Source organism: Bufo gargarizans, unplaced genomic scaffold (assembly GCF_014858855.1).
Source record: "Bufo gargarizans isolate SCDJY-AF-19 unplaced genomic scaffold, ASM1485885v1 original_scaffold_1160_pilon, whole genome shotgun sequence".
NCBI lineage: Eukaryota > Metazoa > Chordata > Amphibia > Anura > Bufonidae > Bufo > Bufo gargarizans.
This window is the reverse complement of record NW_025334261.1, coordinates 232,934-254,816: the sequence shown is the minus strand read 5'-3', so window position 1 is coordinate 254,816 and position 21,883 is coordinate 232,934. Positions and strand designations below refer to the sequence as shown.

At 44.1% G+C, this 21,883-nt stretch overlaps 1 long non-coding RNA gene across 1 annotated transcript; it reads right to left on the bottom strand.

Moving 5' to 3' along the window:
• Positions 1–13,017: 13,017 nt before the first annotated feature.
• On the bottom strand, positions 13,018–19,528 carry LOC122923020. The gene is made up of 3 exons (XR_006387225.1): positions 19,482–19,528; positions 16,334–16,374; positions 13,018–13,079 (listed from the first exon to the last, which is right to left on the bottom strand). It is a non-coding gene; the product is annotated as an uncharacterized LOC122923020 (long non-coding RNA).
• Positions 19,529–21,883: the final 2,355 nt, after the last annotated feature.

Here is a 21,883-nt window from a genome sequence, read left to right as displayed (position 1 = left end):
GCGGCACTATTTCTCCCTTCCTGGCGAGAGATACAGGCTGCCTTTAATTGCCGCTGCAATTGCGCCTGTCTGTTCCCAGCCAATTTGCTCCCTTCACAGGTAGAGTACCTACGCCATCTCCGGTGCTGTAGCCGATACCCCTGGCGGGCTCTGTTGTGTTCCATGCGGCAACATTTCTCCCTAATGGCGGAATGTAGAGGCCACTTTCAATTGCCTTAGAATTGCCCCTGTCCGGTTCAGTTACCTGTCTGTTCCCTGCCGCCTTGATCCCTTAACAGGTGGAGTACCTGAGCCATCTCCGGATGCGGTAGCCGTTCCTCCTGTCTGGCTTTATGGTGTTCCATGGGGCATTTTCTTTCCTTACAGGACGAGATATTGAGGCCTCCTCCAATTGCCGTGGCCATTGCACCTACCTCATCATAGTGTGCACCAAACGGCCATCTTACTCCCTTCATGGGTAGAGTCCCTGAACCGTCTCCGATGCTGCAGCCGTTCAACCTGTCTGGCTTCTAGGGTGTACTATGCGGCCCTGTTTCTGTTGCCATTGCACCTACCTGATTGTGGTGTGCACCTGTCTTGTTCTTTGTGGTACCGTGCGGCCCTACTGGGTTCCATTCCTAACGCGGTTGCTCTTGCACCTCTCTGGGTCTAGGGTGCACCATGCGGCCACATTGCTTCGATCTTAAATGTAGTTCCTCTAACACAGCCATATTTCTACTTTACAGGTTGTGTACCTGTACCCTCCGAATGCTGTCTCATTCCCAGATGCTGTGGCTATGTTTCCACTCTCCTTAGTTGGCAACATGCAGCCACTTTACCCATATTTTAGGCGTGTGTTTGTAGTACCCCAAGCGCTGGGCCCTGTGGTGCGGTCTGTAGCTCAGACAGTTTCTGTATTACTGGGTGTTTTCTGCCCACGAGTTCTAATCTGTGCTGCGGTTGTTGGTTCCATCCATTTGGTTCTTCCATACATCTGCCACTCCTTTACTGTCGCGCTCATTGGTCTCCTTGTACCTCTCAAGGCACTGTCTGCACCAGGCCCCCTTCGTTCAGCATGTGCATGGTTACCATGTCTGGCAGGTGTGGGCCAGCCCAACCCCCACCTTGTCGGTCTACTGCTACTTCTGGTAGCTCCAGTATATGACCGATGTGTCTGATCCGGCGGGTGGTCCTCATTCAACCACGCTCCCTACTCCGTGGCCAGGTGGTTGTTGGCCTTTGTGCTGTAGTTGCTCTTGCCTTCTCTTTACGGTACTACGGTATGCTGTGCTCCGCGTTACCCCATGTTATAGGGGAGTACTCGCGTTGTTTCATAATTGCTGAGCGGCCCATTCCTGGTGAAGTACAAGGATCTCCACTGGATCTTCTACCTTGTTTGGACACGTAGCTGGTGGCATCGGCCGCGGTTGCGGTTTTCTGTCATCGCTGGATGTCCGCCACACGGAATCCTTCTGGGTCCACGGCTTTTATCATTGCTGGACGTCCTCCCTGACGGGTCAAGGACAGGACCTCTGAGCGCCACACACACCTGTCTGAATTTTCAGCTGATTGCTCTGGTATCGGACAGGGCCCCGTAGTTCCTTCTGGGTCCAGGTGTTTTCGGTGTTCCCTTGTATTTTCTGCTTAGTTGTGCTACATGGCGAAGGGGCAGTCCTCTTGGACCTTGCCGTCGTCTGCACCTGTCTGGTACTTTCTCCCCCCTGGCAGTTTTCTGTATGCCGGTCGCAGCTGGTTTCTACATTTCTATGTAGGCTACCCCGGTTTTTTCATGGCGACTTCTGCATTCCTTATGCATATGGATGTCTGTCGTTTTGTGGTACATCCCGAGCTGCTGTACTTGCCCTCTCTGGGACAATGTTTAAGGTTTGCTGGTCAATATTCTTGGTACGGCTAGTTGTCCATGGCCAATGCCCCGTCCCCTATGGTGGTTTCTTTTCGCCTTTCCTGGATATTCTGGCTTGCGTTGTCTTCTGGTGGTTCAGCTCCTGGTTCCTTGTGAGCCCATACTGGGTACTCCTTTCGGGAGTCCCTGTTCATTTGAGGTCCTCTTTGGATTTGTGTCTCTTTTTTTTTCCATCCTCCCACGTCAAGTACCTGGTATTGAGTGGTTTAGTGCTGCGGTTTGCAGTTCCACCGTATGGTCTCCTTCGGGAGGGACCTCCTCCTGTTGTAGGACCTTTCCTCTTTAGGTTTTTTGGAGTGCTCTCCTTCTACTCCCATGTCTCTCAGTCCAGTGTGTCCTGCCGAGGTTGCCTGGCCTGTATCTGGCTTCTTTTTTCCATGATACTTCACATGCCCAGAGTTTCCTCTGGTCTTACGCTTCACGGTGATATCTTGTTTTCGGAGGCTTGTGCCTCGTCTCCTGTTTTTGGGGACGCAGGAGCTATCGTTCTTTTCCTGGTTTTTTACCTACAACCCCCTCCTTCTCCAGGGTTGGCGGTTTCCTCTGGCAGCCTTGGGTTTTCACCTTTACATGGGGCGCTTAGCTTCTTTCCTGGCCTTGCGGTGAGGGGAGTCCCCTCCCTTCACATGTGAGCCTTGCTATGGCTTCCCCCACTCGTTTGGTTTTCAGTGCTTCCCTGTTTCTTTTCTCCCCTGGCCTTTCAGGGGATGGCCACAGGTTTTTTGGGTCTGAGACAATGTAGAGCGTTGGGTAGTTTCACCACGCGGTGCTGTCCTAATTTTTTCTCCAGCCCTTGGCTGCGCTCTGTTTCCTTTTGCCACCTTCTTGCATTTGGGATTTTCTTCCAGTCATTTGTCCTGGGGTGCTGGCAGTCTTCCCTGCTTCTTCTGAGGTTTCTTCCTTGTTATGGAACCTCTTGCCCATCTCGTGTTTTTTCCCGTTGGGTCACATGGTTCTCCTGCACCTGTATGCCCAACCGGTGGCGCGTCTCTTCTTTTCCCTCCCTCAGGGACTGCTTTGGGACGTCCCATGGTGCTGTGTCCCCCAATGCCATGCACGAGAAAATTGGATTTTTTGTACTCACCGTAAAATCCTTTTCTCGTAGTAGGCATTGGGGGACACAGATCCCACCCTATGTTTTTTCTTCCGCTTCTCCGGGCTGGTCTCTTGATCTTTCCCGGTACGGGAGTTGTTGGTTCCTTGCTTTTCTTCTCTCTCCTACTGCTTTTGGTACAAACTGAATAGCCTCGTGCCTGTGGAGAGGGTATAGCCCACCTGGGAGGAGCCAACACTTTTTGTGTCTAGTGCCTCCTAGTGGTAGTTGGACATATACCCATGGTGCTGTGTCCCATGGTGCTGTGTCCCCCAATGCCTACTACGAGAAAAGGATTTTACGGTGAGTACAAAAAATCCAATTTTTCATGGACAGGACGTTATGGAGCTGTTCTGGAAACAGACTCAGTATACATCTGTACAGTGTACATATAGAGCAGATGTTATTCCCAGGCCCTACAGAGCCAGGTCTTCTAATGTTCTCCTAATAAAACACAGGTTAGGAAAGTACAGATCAGAAGAGGGAACCGGAGATTTACCATTTTACCATCTAATGATCCATAGAAAGAAGAAGGACTAATGGGTTATATAGTAGGAACATTGCTGCATGTCCCAGCCAACATTTCCCCATAATACTCAACTTTTGCAACTTTTTCACATATTAACGATAGATTCTTATAAGAGGTCTCTAGTTTATGACTGTTTCCATATCTCCCATAACTTATAATAGAGAGTGAACAAATACAAGCACAGCCGCCTCTCAACCTGGAAAGAGGGACTAGAGCTGGAAAACCATTTAGATATGCATTAATTCCATAGGTTTATTGTTCATCTCATCCCTAGTATTGAAGGTCAGACATAAAAAATAAGAGCAAAGAAAACCAGAATAGTCTAAGGCAGACAGAGAGACAGATAGTTAGATATATTGATAGATATTAGATCGATAAATAGAGATACCTCAGAGATGTAAAACTGTGAGAGCTGGGATGTTGCTTTTGGGGGAACCTGAAATAAAATTAGCGGTGAGTGTAATCCATAAGTATAAAAGTTTTACATCAGATCTTCTCCAGACTTTAATAACACAGACACATACGGGGGTCTGGTAAATCCCTTGAGCCCCTTCTTAGAAGATAATTCTTATCAGTTATAAAGTGGTGTTCACTATGACCGGCATTTCATGTTCTGCTATTTCTATAAGGAATCATTTCTTACATTTGTACTTGTGAAATTTCAGTTTAGTAAAGAAAAAAAAAAAAAGAAGTGGAAGCAGATTCTTATAGTCTGTTCTTGGAGGATATGAAATCTATCCACACATCTATAGAACACTTCGGGTGGGAACATTACTTGGAAGAAGAGAGTTGTGGGGCTACCATCTAAGAACATAAGTAGGGTTTTTCCTCAGTTAGTAGGATCACCTATTCTATTAGTAAGGCCACGTTCACAGTTACGTTTGGAATCTGGTAGACTGTTCCATCTGACGATCAGGCTACCGGAGCTCACAGTATCTGGCATTGTCAGATACGACTGTATACTGCCAGATGTCCGTGATTTTGTCTGGTCGAATCATGGCATATACTGTATGCTAAAAATTGTCCGAATCTCTGCTGGATCCCATTATAGTCAATGAAGATCCAGCGATACACAGATCCGGAAATGCCGGGTACGGTGAGCTCCGGTAGCTTTATAACGGATTCCAAACACAACTGGGAATGGGGCCTAATATTCTTATTTCAAACAAAATAAAGATAACAAAATCTATAACATTTATACATAAGGGTGCTTTCACACTAGCGTTAAACTTTTCCGGTATTGAGTTCTGTCCTAGGGGCTCAATACTGGAAAAAACTGATCAGTTTTGTCCCAATGCATTCTGAATGGAAAGCAATCCGTTCAGTTTGCATCAGGATGCCTTCGGTTCAGTCACTTTTACGGTATTTGGACGGATAAAATAACTCAGCATGTTATGTGTTTGTGATGGTGGTGACGCCGTCAATTCATTCCCCTATAGTGAAAAAGAGTAAACAATCATGAATTATAATTGTAATTGTTAAAGTGACGGCCTGTGGCCACTGCTGCTTCACCCACCGGTCCCGTGTTTTGGCTTCCAGGAGGTTTGAACTCCCCCCTGACTAGGCTTGTGCTGGCTGGCCTGGACTCTCCTTCTGTGGCCATAGGGTGGTCACACACTCCCCTTTAGCTCTTCAAAGGCCAGCATGCACTCACCCTAATCTGCTCCAGTCTATGCTTGCTACCTAAGGGATCTTAAGGCACCTTCCCCTGTGGCAGTGTGCCTGAGCAACGGGTTCAATAGCTTGTTACTAAGTTCCTGAAAAGGTGTGCTGTCGCTGTTGTCTGCATGTGTACCGGCCTCTGCCTGTTTATTTCAATTTGATCCTCTACTGTCTGACCTGATCCATGCCTTACCTCTGTATTGATCCTTCTCTTCATACAATGATCTCAGACCATTTACCATTAAGCACATACTCTGACTGCCCTGACCTTGGCCTGTCCTTGACTATGATCCTGTCTCACCACTAAGGGCTCTGCACCGATGTGTCTGACCCCCCTGGATCAGCTGTCAATCACACAGAGACTATTACAGAAGGTAGCGTGTCAATCAGCTGTTTGCAGAGGAGGCTTTGCTCCATTTGAGCGCAACTACTTCATTACTCAGTGCATTGTTTCCCTTGCAACAGCAGAGCAGTGTAATTACAAGTACTCACTCCATTCAAGTGAATGTATTGTGTACTTGTAACCGTACTGCGTCTGTGAGATTTCCAAGACGACAGGCGGTGTAATGAAGAAGAAGTAGTGTTTACATGGAGCACTGCCACTTTTTCAAACAGATGACGGGATGCCTGGTGTAGGGCCCCCGCCAATCAGATATTGATAACCTACTGTATCCTGAGGATAGATCATCAATATAAAACCTCTGCACACCCCCTTTAAATGGGAAATAACTTGGAGCTAACTTATATGACATTCGAAAAACATGGCTGCTTTTTCTAGAAGCAGTACAGTAGGTAACTATAACATTTTGTAGAAGTCTTTACAACTGAATATCTATAGAAAATACCTCAGCATATTCCTCCATGCTGCTCTCATTTGATGTGGACATCAGAGGGGAAGACCTCGTCATATCGTCCTATAGTGAACACAGAGGAGAAGAGGCAAAAATCAGAAAACACTCCTGTAATTTGTCCCATGTGACACATGAACATTACAGAGAGCTGGTGTAGAAGAGATGTTATAGAGAGGGCAGTACATACAATACCAGGATCCTGCTAAACCATTAAACATATAAATTATACCCAACCTAGTACTGGGTTGAATAATGAAAACTTCCTAACCAGTATCTTAAAAGGGTTCTTCGAGTTCGGTATTAATAGCGTATCAGATAGTCCATCAATATTTGGTCAGTGATGGTCCAACTCCCAGCACCTCCATTGGCCAAATGTTTGAAGAGGCAGCTACACTCCAGTGAGTTGTGCGGCCTCCTCACAGCATGATATCACTGGCCTAAGAGGAGGTTACAGTCAATGGCAGATTATAATACGGGCTTTCGGGTCGGCAGCCCTGGGCCCAGCATCGCTGAGGGGCCCAACACCGACCTGAAAGCCTGCATACTGCGTTGCCTATAACCGCCATAGGCTTCAGGCCTAGTAGGGTAAAAGCCCGGCGCAGGCGTGCGCGATGACTTGACTTCATCACGCGCGATGATGTCATCGTGTGCCTGTGCCGGGGTGCAGGGCTTTGATGTACACGCGCCTGCCTTACTATCACGGACACAGGTAAGTATTAGAGTTGTGTTTTTTTTTTTTTTTGTGTGTGCCAACTTTGGGGGGGAAGAGGAGGTTATAATAATGCTGGGACAGTGGGGGGGGGGCAAATGATTACATGGGGCAAATTACTTAATGGGGCAGTGTGTAGGCAAATTACTTATTGGGGCAGTGTGGGGGAAAATTACTTAATGGGGGCAATGTGGGGGGAAATTACTTAATGGGGCAGTGTGGGGCCAAATTACTTAATGGGCACCGTGGGGGAAAATTTCTTCATGGGGCAGCATGGGGGCAAATTACTTTGTAGCGACAGTCTGGGGGCAAATTACTTTGTGGCGACAGTCTGGGGGCAAACTACTACATGAGGGCAGTGTGGGGGAAATTACTATAGGGGGCAGTCTGAGGGCAAAATAATATGTGGGGGCAGTCTGGGGACAAATTACTTTGTGGGGTCAAACTACTACATGGGGGGCAGTGTGGGGGAAAATTACTTTTTGGGGGCAGTGTGAGGGAAATTTCTATATAGTGGCAGTGTAGGGGAAATTACAATATGGTAGCAAAGTGGGGCCAAATACTATATGTGGCAGTGTGGGAGAAATTACTATATGGGGCAGTGTGGGGGAAATTACTAGATAGGGGCAGTGTAGGGGAAATTACTAGATAGGGGCAGTGTAGGGGAAATTACTATATGGGGCAGTGTGTGGGAAATTACTATATGGGGCAGTGTGTGGGAAATTACTATATGGGGGCATTGTGGGGGAAATAATATATGTGGGAAGTGTGGGGTAAATTAGTATATGAGGGAAGTGTGGGGGAAAGTACTATATGGGGGCAGTGTAAGGAAAAGTACTATATGGGGGCAGTGTAAGGAAAATGACTATATGGGGCAGTGTAATGAAAATTACTATTTGGGGCAGTGTAATGAAAATTACTATTTGGGGCAGTGTTGGGGAAATTACTATATGGAGCAGTGTGGGGGAAATTACTAAATGGGGCAGTGTGGGTGACGTTGCTATTGGGGAGTCGCTCTAGCGGCATTTCTATTACAGGACATTTTAGTGGACATTATTTTTGGGGACACTCTATTCAGGCATTATTACCTGGAGCACAATATAGGATGTTATTACTGGGGCACTCTATGGGGTATTATAACTGCTGTAGACATTATAGGGATCTTTGAGATAGTTTATTAAACTGGTGTAAAATAGAACTAGCTTTGTTGCCCATAGCAACCAATTAGATCTCAGCTTTCATTTTTGACAGCAGCTCCTTTGGAAAATGAAAGGTGGAATCTGATTGGCTGCTATGGGCAACCAAGACAGTTCTACTTTCCACCAGTTTGATAAATGACCCCAATTATGTCCACTGGGGTCACTATTTTTTCAGCAGTATAGTACCTGGGACATTGGGAGCACAAAGGGCACAGTATTGGGAGTGGCAGCAGGATGACACTGTTGGGACACCAGGATGGGGAGGTTGATGGAAAAATTTAGAAATCTAACGTGTCTGTGTAATAAACTCTGTAGAGACGAGATGTGGCTGAAAGAATTTGTCATGGTGGTCTGGGTCAGACGCAGGAGAAGAGGAAAGAGAAGGTCTACATGACAGCAGATGTCCCTGGATGTAAGAGATATGTGGTGCTGTATTCTCCTCCAAGTCTTTTTTATTATAATTATATGTATTTTAAATTTGGCAAATTTGTAACAGCCCAGATAACAGTGAAAACTTTGTGTGTACAGATAACGTAGTAGATGTTCCCTGCAGTCCTATGTAGCACCTAACATAACACAATAATTCACTGTGTTACGTGGGGTGTTACATAGGACTGCAGTAACATCTATGACATCTGTATGAAAGTTATGAGATGGTGGGGGGGTCCGACTCCTGGCACCCCCACCAATAAGCTGATTGAGGAGACCGCGATGTTCCAGTGAGCACCGCAGCCTCTTTGCTCTTTACCAAGCACAGCGCTGTCCATTTGATAGCACTCTGCTTGGTATCGCAGCTCAGACCCAATCACCCTGATGAGACAGAGCTGCACCTAGGGCATGTGAACGATGAATGTGATGTCATATGGCCTAGGAAGAGACTGTGGTGCTCACGAAACACTGCAGCCTCTTCATGCAGAAAATAAGAGCAAACAAAACCAGAATAGTCTAAGTCAGACAGAGAGATAGATAGATACAGGTGAAACTCGAAAAATTAAAATATTGTGCAAAAGTCCATTTATTTCAGTAATGCAAATTAAAAGAAATTGCATTAATGCAGCTTAATATTAGAAATTTGTGAAAAGGTTCAATATTCTAGGCTCAAAGTGTCACACTCTAGTCAGCTAATTAATCCATACCACCTGAGCAAAGGGTACCTCAAAATTAAGACTTTGGGGTTTCATAAGCTGTAAACCATAATCATCCAGATTATAACAAATAAAGGCTTGAAATATCTCACTTTGCCTGTAATGAGTCTCTCATATGTTCGTTTCATCTTTTAAGTTGCATTACTGAAATAAATGAACTTTGCACGATATTCAAATTTTTCGAGTTTCACCTGTAGTTAGATATATTAATAGATATCAGATCGATAAATAGAGATACCTCAGAGATGTAAAACTGTGAGAGCTGGGATGTTGCTTTTGGGGGAACCTGAAATAAAATTAGCGGTGAGTGTAATCCATAAGTATAAAAGTTTTACATCAGATCTTCTCCAGACTTTAATAACACAGACACATACGGGGGTCTGGTAAATCCCTTGAGCCCCTTCTTAGAAGATAATTCTTATCGGTTATAAAGTGGTGTTCACTATGACTGGCATTTCATGTTCTGCTAATTCTATAAGGAATTATTTCTTACATTTATATTTGTGAAATTTCAGTTTAGTAACAAAAAAAAAAAAAAAAAGTGGAAGCAGATTCTTATAGTCTGTTCTTGGAGGATATGAAATCTATCCACACATCTATAGAACACTTCGGGTGGGAACATTACTTGGAAGAAGAGAGTTGTGGGGCTACCATCTAAGAACATAAGTAGGGTTTTTCCTCAGTTAGTAGGATCACTTATTCTATTAGTAAGGCCACGTTCACAGTTACGTGAATCTGGTAGCCTGATCCATCTGACAATCAGGCCAGCGGAGCTCACAGTATCTGGCATTGTCGGATACGACTGTATACTGCCAGATGCCCGAGATTTTGTCTGGTCTGGCATGCGCAGACCTTCAAAAATTTGAAAAATAATAAATACCGGATCTGTTTTTCCGGATGACACCGGAAAAATGGATCTGGTATTGCAATGTATTTGTCTGACTGATCAGGATGATGATCAGTCTGCAAATGACATGCGTCTGCGCACAGTTTTCCTGATCAGGTAACTGAACTACCTGCCGGAATCAAACAACGCAAGTGTGAAAGTACCCGAACAAGTAAGATGCAAGACACAATAAATCTAACCTCCACTCTACATTCAAACCATTGTCCTGGCAGCTCTGGGAATTGTGTCAAAATCTGTGAAGACAAGATGAAAGAATATGATATAAAAATGACCATTTCTGAGTATGGTGTCAGTATTAGTAAGGGAAGGATAAAGAAGAAACGTAAATGACTTATGTGGAACACAACGTGTATGAGATTAGAAAATCATGGCTGCTTCTTCCAGACACAGAACAGTAGGTAACTAGAACATTTTATAGAAGTCTTCACAACTGAATATCTATAGAAAATACCTCAGCATAATTGTGGATGCTGGTCTCACTTTTTGAGGACATCGGAGTTGAAGACCTCGTCATATCGTCCTATAGTGAAGACAGAGGAGAAGAGGCAAAAATCAGAAAACACTCCTGTAATTTGTCACATGTGACACATGAACATTACAGAGAGCTGGTGTAGAAGAGATGTTATAGAGAGGGCAGTACATACAATACCGGATCCTGCTAAACCGTTAAACATATAGATAATAACTAATCCCGTATTATAGAAAATAAAAAACATAGTAACCAGAATCTTAAAGGGGTTTTTCGAGAGTTTGATATTGATCATTTTACCATCTAATGATCCATAGATAGAAATAGGACGAATGGATAATCTAGCAGGAACATTGCTGCATGTCCCGGCCAACATTTCGCCATAATACTCAAATTCAACTTTTTCCCATATTAATAATAGATTCTGATAAGAGGTCTCTTGTTTATGACTGTTTCCATATATATCTCCCATAATCTATGACAGAGAGAGGCCAAGTACAAGCACCGCCGCCTCTCAACCTGGAAAGAGGGACTAGAAAAACAATTTAGATAAGAATTAATTCCATAGGTTTATTTTAAAGAACCGTTGCATTCATCTCATTCCTAGGCCACAATGTAAGTAGAGGGGGCACTACCATTCCTACACCTAGCTACTGTCTCTAATGGCTAGCAAAGAATCCGCCGAACATTTGAACATATGCAATGTTCGCGGGCGCCATATTCTTTTGCATTGCACCGAACTTTGACCCATGACACATCCATCAGATAGGACAGGACAGCCAATTGAGACTAATTTACCTCCAGCCACATAATGACAAGTTCTTTTCTGTGAGGTGAATGCCTAATTGTTGGGGACCGTACTCCCGTGGCCAAAAATAAAACATTTCTATGCTCCAACAGGGCACATTTTTGAGAGTTTCCCTTTAATACGCATAAAAATGGCCCCTAATTAAAATACATATTTTTGGGGGAAATTTTTGCCAATGATCCCCCTCTGGTATATCACTGTACATGTTGTGGGACTATTTGTGCACTTCTAGTAAGTGTTTTCTGGCTACAAATATGACCTAAAGGTTTTTCAGGTTCGCCTGCCATTAAAGTGAATGTCCCGGACGTTGTTCATCCATCACTAGCAGAGAGTACCTTTGGACAGAATGGAACTTACCATCCCATTCTTCCTCCTTTTAGGCAGAAGTGAGCTAGTCCTGTTTCCTACCAAGGGAGGAGTTGCAGGAAGCTGTGGGGAGTTGAATTGAGAGGCCAAGGAACCAGACATGAAGCAGTGAGCGGAACGTTGTTCCCTCCTGCAGCAGAAGTCTTCTAGGAGGAGCAGATTTTGGTAAGCTCCCTGACTCCTTGCAGTTCAAAAACAGTATAATGAGAGGGTCAACAGCCAAAAGACACCCCACTTAACGGTACCAGAACCTCTACAAAGTCCAGTAACTAGAGACATAAAGCAAAGTATACAAGTTTACCTGCTATTTTACCCTTAGCCTGCTGGAGCCAAGAGAAAGATCGAGTATTGTCTGGAGGACACAAGTTTATTGCACGTTTATTCAAGTAACAACCGTTGAAGTTTACCAAGTCTGGACTCTACTTATTCCACCAACTACAACTCCTTTGTTGCTACGGAGCCTAACTCCAAGGACCGACAGTATTCAGGTAGGAGCACCGTGACACAAACTATAAAGGCCACAGCACCACTCTCCATTTCTAAACACTGGGACCCAATCGGCCCTTGGGCGCTGCATTTAGCAAATGTATTGAATATCAAACATGAAAATAAGAGCAAAGAAAGACAGAATAGTCTAAGGCAGACAGATAGATGATAGATAGATCGGTAGATAATTAGATCTAATATCTATTAATATATCAATAAATAGAAATACCTCAGAGTCATAAAAGTGTGAGAGCTGAGATGTTACTTTAGGGGGAACCTGAAATAAAATTAGCGGTGAGTGTAATCCATAAGTATAAAAGTTTTACATCAGATATTCTTCTCCACCCTTTAATAACACAGACACATACGGGGGTCTGGTAAATCCCTTGAGCCCCTTCTTAGAAGATAATTCTTATCAGTTATAAAGTGGTGTTCACTATGACCGGCATTTCATGTTCTGCTAATTCTATCGGTATCACAGTATCGGGCATTGTCGGATACGACCATCTACCACCGGATGCCTGTGATTTTGTCTGGACGATTCATGGCATAGATGCCGGAAAGCATCCGGATCTCTGCTGGAGTAAAATGGAAGACAAAATAAATCTAACCTCCACTCTACATTCAAACCAGTAGCCTGGTAGTTCAGGGAATTCTGTCATAATCTGTGAAGACAAGATGAAAGAATATGATATAAAAATGACCATTTCTGAGTATGGTGTCAGTATTAGTAACGGAAGGATAAAGAAGAAACGTAAATGACTTATGTGGGATACAACGTGTATGAGATTAGAAAATCATGGCTGCTTCTTCCAGACACAGTACAGTAGGTAACTATAACATTTTATAGAAGTCTTCACAACTGAATATCTATAGAAAATACCTCAGCATAATTGTGGATGCTGGTCTCACTTGTTGAGGACATCGGAGGTGAAGACCTCGTCATATCGTCCTATAGTGAAGACAGAGGAGAAGAGGCAAAAATCAGAAAACACTCCTGTAGTTTGTCCCATGTGACACATGAACATTACAGAGGGCTGGTGTAGAAGAGATGTTATAGAGAGGGCAGTACATACAATACCGGATCCTGCTAAACCATTAAACATATAGATAATAACTAATACTGTACAGGTCCTTCTAAAAATATTAGCATATTGTGATACAGTTCATTATTTTCTGTAATGTACTGATAAACATTAGACTTTCATATATTTTAGATTCATTACACACAACTGAAGTAGTTCAAGCCTTTTATTGTTTTAATGTTGATGATTTTGGCATACAGCTCATGAAAACCCCAAATTCCTATCTCAAAAAATTTGCATATCATGAAAAGGTTCTCTAAACGAGCTATTAACCTAATCATCTGAATCAACTAATTAACTCTAAACACCTGCAAAAGATTCCTGAGGCTTTTAGAAACTCCCAGCCTGGTTCATTACTCAAAACCGCAATCATGGGTTAGGGCACTTTCACACTAGTGTTTTTTTTTTCCGGCATAGAGTTCCGTCACAGGGGCTCTATACCGGAAAATAACTGATCAGTTTTATCCCCATGCATTCTGAATGGAGAGTAATCCGTTCAGTTTGCATCAGGATGTCTTCAGTTCAGTCGTTTTGACTGATCAGGCAAAAGAGAAAACCGCAGCATGCTACGGTTTTCTCTCCGGCGAAAAAAACTGAAGACTTGCCTGAATGCCGGCATTTTTTCCCATAGGAATGTATTAGCGCCGGATCCGGCATTCAGAATACCGGAATGCCGGATCCGTCGTTCCGGCATGCGCATGCGCAGATCGGTAAAAATGAGAAAAATGTACAAGACGGATCCGTCGGTCCGCATGACAAGTGGAGAGACGGATCCGTCCTTGCAATGCATTTGTGAGACGGATCCGCATCCGGATCCGTCTCACAAATGCTTTCAGTCAGCAGCAGATCGGCGGATCCGGCGGCCAGTTCCAACGACGGAACTGCCCGCCGGATCACACTGCCGCAAGTGTGAAAGTAGCCTAAGACTGCCGACCTGACTGCTGTCCAGAAGGCCATCATTGACACCCTCAAGCAAGAGGGTAAGACACAGAAAGAAATTTCTGAACGAATAGGCTGTTCCCAGAGTGCTGTATCAAGGCACCTCAGTGGGAAGTCTGTGGGAAGGAAAAAGTGTGGCAGAAAACGCTGCACAACGAGAAGAGGTGACCGGACCCTGAGGAAGATTGTGGAGAAGGACCGATTCCAGACCTTGGGGGACCTGCGGAAGCAGTGGACTGAGTCTGGAGTAGAAACATCCAGAGCCCCCGTGTACAGGCGTGTGCAGGAAATGGGCTACAGGTGCCGCATTCCCCAGGTCAAGCCACTTTTGAACCAGAAACAGCGGCAGAAGCGCCTGACCTGGGCTACAGAGAAGCAGCACTGGACTGTTGCATGTCATTCGGAAATCAAGGTGCCAGAGTCTGGAGGAAGACTGGGGAGAGGGAAATGCCAAAATGCCTGAAGTCCAGTGTCAAGTACCCACAGTCAGTGATGGTCTGGGGTGCCATGTCAGCTGCTGGTGTTGGTCCACTGTGTTTTATCAAGGGCAGGGTCAATGCAGCTAGCTATCAGGAGATTTTGGAGCACTTCATGCTTCCATCTGCTGAAAAGCTTTATGGAGATGAAGATGTAATTTTTCAGCACGACCTGGCACCTGCTCACAGTGCCAACACCACTGGTAAATGGTTTACTGACCATGGTATTACTGGGCTCAATTGGCCTGCCAACTCTCCTGACCTGAACCCCATAGAGAATCTGTGGGATATTGGGAAGAGAAAGTTGAGAGACGCAAGACCCAACACTCTGGATGAGCTTAAGGCCGCTATCGAAGCATCCTGGGCCTCCATAACACCTCAGCAGTGCCACAGGCTGATTGCCTCCATGCCACGCCGCATTGAAGCAGTCATTTCTGCAAAAGGATTCCCGACCAAGTATTGAGTGCATAACTGAACATAATTATTTGAAGGTTGACTTTTTTTGTATTAAAAACACTTTTCTTTTATTGGTCGGATGAAATATGCTAATTTTTTTAGATAGGAAATTTGGGTTTTCATGAGCTGTATGCCAAAATCATCAATATTAAAACAATAAAAGGCTTGAACTACTTCAGTTGGTGTGTAATGAATCTAAAATATATGAAAGTCTAATGTTTATCAGTACATTACAGAAAATAATGAACTTTATCACAATATGCTAATTTTTGGAGAAGGACCTGTATTATAGAAAATAAAAAACATAGTAACCAGGATCTTAAAGTTTTTTTTCTCGAGAGTTTGATATTGATCATTTTACCATCTAATGATCCATAGATAGAAATAGGACGAATGGATAATCTAGCAGGAACATTGCTGCATGTCCCGGCCAACATGTCACCATAATACCTCATTAACTAATCCCTTACTATAGTAAATAATGAAAAACTTCCTAACCAGAATCTTAAAGCGGTTTCTCGAGAGTTCGATATTGATGGCCTATCCGACAGGACATTAACATCTGATTGGTGAGGGTCCATCTCCCAGCACCTCCATCGGTCAACTGTTTGAAGTGGCCGCTGCGCTATATTGAGTGCTGCCGCCTCCTTACAGCGTACCAAGCACAGCGCCGCACGTTGTATAGTGGCTGCGCTTTGAAGCCATTCCCCTGACGAAGCCATTGGGCGAAACGCAGTGGATAAGTGAGGGACACTGGTGTTGCAGAGATGTATTAGATAAGCAATTGGTATATTATTGTTCTATATATGCGAGTCACTGCTTTAGGCTTTTCCGCCTCTGTTACCGCTTTGATCGCATCGGTTGACTGTATATAACTTATGAAGGTATCTACATGCTATTTTAAACTTTGATCCTATGAAATGTAGTAAGGTATTGACATGCCATTAGTCTATGCTGGTCTATGTATACATCTAATGTCTCATCGCTAGCCTCACTCCAGTGGTCCCTCTTATGCAGGTCACCTTGCAATGTGGACCTCTATGTATGTTTTTTAGCATTTTATTAGTATGACATTAAATAAAGATTTTTTGATACTTTATGATCGTTTGGACTCTGAATGATCTGGGCATCCATGTGTTTTCTGTAGGTATTGTATGGTTACGGTATATACCAGAGATGTGCGGATTATACACAGACACGGTATATAAGCCACTAGTACATAGACAGAAGGGTAAGATAAAGCAGTTTACCTCAGTGGAAAAATTCAGACTTCTTAAAGTCTTCATAATAACTAAGAAAATAAAGAATTATTCATATATTATAAAGTATTCAAACAGTGAACTAAAATAAAGACGCCATATGCAAAACTAAAAAAGGCTAAAACAAAGGAAGAAGCAAATATTTCCCGACCATCATCCAGCAGCAATAATCTGCCCTCTGGTTCAGCTGCAGTTAGGCTACTTTCACACTCGCGTTTGGTGCGGATCAGTCATGGATCTGCACAGACGGATCCGTTCAGATAATACAAACGTCTGCATCCGTTCAGAACGGATCTGTATTATCTTTAATTAACATAGCCAAGACGGATCTGTCTTGAATACCATTGAAAGTCAATAGAGGACGGATCCGTTTTCTATTGTGCCAGATTGTGTCATAGAAAACGGATCCGTCCCCATTGACTTACATTGTGTGTCAGGACTGATCCGTTTGGCTCAGTTTCATCAGATGGACAGCAGAATGGAGACTGAACGGAGGCAAACTGATGCATTCTGAGCGGATCCTTTTCCATTCAGAATGCATTAGGGCAAAACTGATCCGTTTTGGGCCGCTGGTGAGAGCCCTGAACGGATCCCACAAACGGAAAGCCAAAACACCAGTGTGAAAGTAGCCTTACAAGCAGCAATCCTCCCTGTGTATGGGGGTGAACAATCATTACCACCATCGCTCATCCCCATACAGATTCATTATCTGTCGGTGGCAGATCCCTGGTCACACACAGAGCTGTGCTGCTGACAGACGCTGATGACTTGTGTGGCATAAATGTGGCATCGCTCAATCGGCAGCATTTTTACAAAACACATTTAGCACACACTCCCGATAACTGGTCTGACAATCTGTCCCTGTAAATGGCCATAACTGTGGTAAATGACCGACCCGATGACATCATCAGAAATGGTGGAAGCAGCAATCTATAGGAGATGCAGCTTCAGCTATAACTACCCATTACAATGTGGACGCCGATCACCAGCACATGGAAATGTGGCCCCTTTATTGACCCCATCTGTGATTGAAATTCACGGAAAATGAAAATGAATGACTTCTATACATTCCTTTGTCACTGGACTCACTGCCCCCAATAAACGTTTCCATCCGTGACTGACCTATAGATAGAACCATATATACCCATGTGTTTGACCTCCTGTGTTTTATTTGAGGTCATCATGTGAATATTGTAAAATACAGCATCGAATCGTTCAGGAGGACTTAGACCGCCACACACAGCGCTCCCCGGATTTTTAGTCCCCAGATGCCATGGTCACCGCATCTGAGGGTTAATTTCCTGCGTTCGATCTTATCACCGATCGCAGACATTAGCCCTTGGTGTCTGCTGTAGAAAACAGAAGTCCCCCAGTGCCTATGCGCCCGCTCGTCTCACTTGGGAAGGGGTTAAACACCTGTCTGCAGGATCAACCCTATCAAACAGGCATACTGCCTGGAAGTGTTACTCCTGTTGATTAAAACGATATCTTAAAACCTGCTGCTCCGATCCAGAGATTTGGTCATTTTGAATCAATATGCAAATTAGGACTTCAGTGCACCGAGGGGCAGACCCTAGGCCCTTGTCCTCTGGCCTGGCCCTGTAAGGCCCACAAAAACATTGTTCTCTCTATTATCACCGCTTGCCCCGTGCACTTCACTAGGTTTTCCTGCTGATGAAATGCTTACTACCAGTGGGTTAGTACCATCAATGGAGGCAGACCACACAGTCCCTATGGGGACCCTGAGGTCAGTGGGCCAGGCTGGGCTGAATGGCAATGACGGTTTTCTGACCTAAATTCACCCCATGGCATTGACACAGTAACACTAGACCAGCAGCTGCCGGATCAGGAGAACATATTGTACGTTCCTGCCCCTGGGCATCCTGTCCCTGTCCTCCTCCAGATGCTTCCTCCAGGGAATGGAGTAAGGAGAGGCTGAAGAGGAGGAAAGCTTAGCACATCGGGGGTCATTTACAATGGTCCTTATGCCAGAAGCTAGTTAAAAAAAAAGGCAAACTGTGGGTTTGCCATTGTTTAAACGCCATTGCGACTAAATGTAGTGACGGTTGGCATGGTGAGAACAGGGCCACCCGCCCTGGTAGATTTATCATTTATGCCAGTTTTCCAATGAGAATATAGAGGCTAGTTACAATGATTGTACTTTGGGGGAAGGGGGACCAATTCTGAGTTTTGCTATAGGGCCCTATTATTTCAAGGACACCTCTACTTACTGTGCATGTCTGGATTATACCTGGATTGGTCCTGCTGACTGCTCCTCTTTCAGGTCTAGTTCACACATCAGAGTCTACATTCAGCTTTACAATGTTTTTTTATTATTTTAATGAAAATGGCGAACTCCAACTTCCATTGCCACATTATTGACCAACACAGTTTCGAGGAGGAATTAATTAGAGAAATCTGTATCTACAATGAGGAAATATGTCACAAGCTCCACTGGTCCAGTTTGGACTTGGCAGTTTATAAGACATTTTCCTGAATCACAGCCCAACTGCTGATAATCCGGATGAAGAGAAGTCCTCCCGCGTACAGCTGTGGTGAGGTATCGGTGTGATTAGAAACGGTATCACTTGTGTCCAGAGTCAATCTGGCCATATATAAGACTCAGAGAGAGTATACACCTCGTATAGTAACCTACAGAGTTATACCTAATGACATTATAGCGGATAAATGCTGCGCCTTACCTGTCAGTCAGACAGTAACGTCCTGGTCCAGATGTTATTTCCAGAAAGCAAAGAAATAGCCAAAAAATAGCGAGCGATAGGATACACACCGATCAACTATCTAGCGCAAAATGGGAATAAATCATCTATGGGAACTTTAGGACTAGAACTCTGTTGTGACATCATCCTCAGAAGCAGCTGCAATTGTTACATCACCATTAACCACTTAGTGACCAGACTGTTACAGACCAAGCAATCTTTTTTTTTCTTTTTTTTTTTCTTTCAAGAACTATAACTTTATTATTTTTCTGTTGATGTAGCCATATGGGGGCCTGCATTTTGCAGGACAAGTTCTAGTTTTTAATGTTATCATTTTGCGGTTACACATAACTTACTGATTAACTTTTATTAAAGGGAACCTGTCACCTCCAAAAGTGATATAAAACTGCCAGCATTACCTTATAGCAGCCCCCAGTCTGTTATTGATCATGTGTGTGAGCCAGAGGTTCGATAATCCATACTTGAGAAAAACGCTTTTTTAATCTCCATGAGCGCTCTGTTTCCTGTGAGCTTGAAGTCAAGCAAAGCCCGCCTCTTACCCGTCCCCTCTTGACTTTGATTTATATATTTTCTGTTCCTTCGGATCGCGCAAGTCTGGCGCCTGCGCGGTGCGCCCATTGTGACAGCACGATCCCGCCTCCGGCTCCCGCAGTCAGCCGGGCATAATTTTCTCTGTGCGCACGGCAGCAAGAATCAGTGTGTGCTCGCGCCAGCGAGGTATATTCACAGCGCAAGCGTGATCACTGGTTGCAGGAGCAGAAGAACTCAAGCCAGTGATCACGCTCGTGCTGTGAATATACCTCGCCGGCGCGATCACTCACACTGATTCTTGCCGGTGCATGGGCAGTGAGAAAATTATGCCCGGCTGACTGCAGAACCCCGAGACGGAATTATGTAGTCACAAGGGGCGCACCGCGCAGGCGCCAGACTTGCCCGATCCAAACGAATAGAAAATATGTAAATCACAGTCAAGAGGGGACGGGTAAGAGGCGGGCTTTACTTGACTTGAAGCAAGGAGGCCGCTGCCCCCTTGACTTCAAGCTCACAGGAAACATATCGCTCATGGAGATTAAAAAATTGTTTTTCTCAAGTATGGATTATCGAATTTCTGGCTCACACACATGATCAATAACAGACTGGGGGCTGCTATAAGGTAATGCTGGCAGTTTTATATCACTTGGAGGTGACAGGTTCCCTTTAAGGGCTGCTTCAAACTGAGCGAGTCAATTGTGGGAATCACGCCCTGTGTGTGAGCGTGACCCTCCGTTCTGGACTTGCAGGAGCGCAGGCATGATACTGATTTATAATGCTTTGTGCCTCTGTATGACCTTATTGCTACAGGATCATATTGTAGAAGGAAGGTCAAGCAGAGGCACACAGCATTATAAATCAGTATAATGCCTGCGCCGCTCCTGTCAATCACACTCACACACGAGCGTGATTCCCGCAATGGATTCGCCCATGTACAAAAGCCCTAACTATCTGGGAGGGGGGTAGGAAAAATCAGCAATACTGCCATTGAGGTTTTTTTTTGTTTTTTGCAACATTCTCTGTATGGGATAAATTACATGATAATTGTGTAGTGTGGTTCGTTATGGATGCGGTAATACCACGTGGAAGAGATTTTATTTTTGAAAGTTTTTGCCATTGAAAAAATATGTAGTTTTTATATGGATTTTCTTATTTATTATATATTTTTTGGTGGTAGCTGGGGTGCCCGTGAGGTTAGATGTTGCAGGGCAGATTCTAGCTTTTCAGCTTCCTGAGGCTAAAATTGAAATGGTGCCCCAACCCCCAAAGGTAAAAAGCCAAGTAGCCAACTGAATATACCACACACATAAATATATACCGGCAGTGAATAAACACACCAATATCTACCAGCAGTGAATATACAGCACATACCAATATCTCAGTGAACCACTGAGGAAGGGGTCTGCTTTGTAAATCCCCGAAACGCGTCTGGTATCCTTCCCCCCACCAGGAGAAAGTGGGTCTGCAAGTCCGAGAAGCCTGGAAGTTATCATCTGTGGGCCAGAGCAATTACCGGAATCATCGGTGTTGCACCACGCAGGTAACCTAAACCGCGTGCAACAAACTTTTCAACTGGCGCCAAATTTGAAACAAGACATCAATCCTTGAGACCGGAGTAGTATACCAACACACCGTGTCGAGGAATTACTATCCAGAAGCCTCGGGTAAGCACTTGTATACCCCACTCATAAGCGATCGCATCACTACAGCGGGACGCCGCTGTGCGTATTAGCAGCCAAACTGATATCTAATATAATTCGTTAGCTGCATACGCTTGGGACTCTGATCCCTCTTGCTTGAGAAAATCACTCAAAGACTGGTTGTAGGAGCGGATTATTATACATGGAATTTTTCTTCAGGATTCAACTAGTGAATGCTTCCATAGTTGATATATGAACTCAACATTTTTAACCATATCCATCGGGATCTTTATCAATTTATTTATTTAACTAGTCTTGTATTTAATCCTTTTTTATTACACTCTATTGTTGTTATATTTATTGCCTATCATCGATAGTACCGTATTTCATTCACTCACTTTTATTGACGAGGCTGAAGTTGGTTTCTTATTCGTCCAGTTTCTTATTCACTGAAGTAGGTTTCTTATTCGGCAGTTTCTTATACATTACTATGACAAATAAACCTTTTTTCCTCTTATTCCTCTGCAGTAAATCTGTTTTTTTCTACATAAATGTTAAATATTATTTGTGAACAATCAGATTAATAAAAAAAAATCTACATTATTGGTGTTTTTACTGAAAAAAACGAT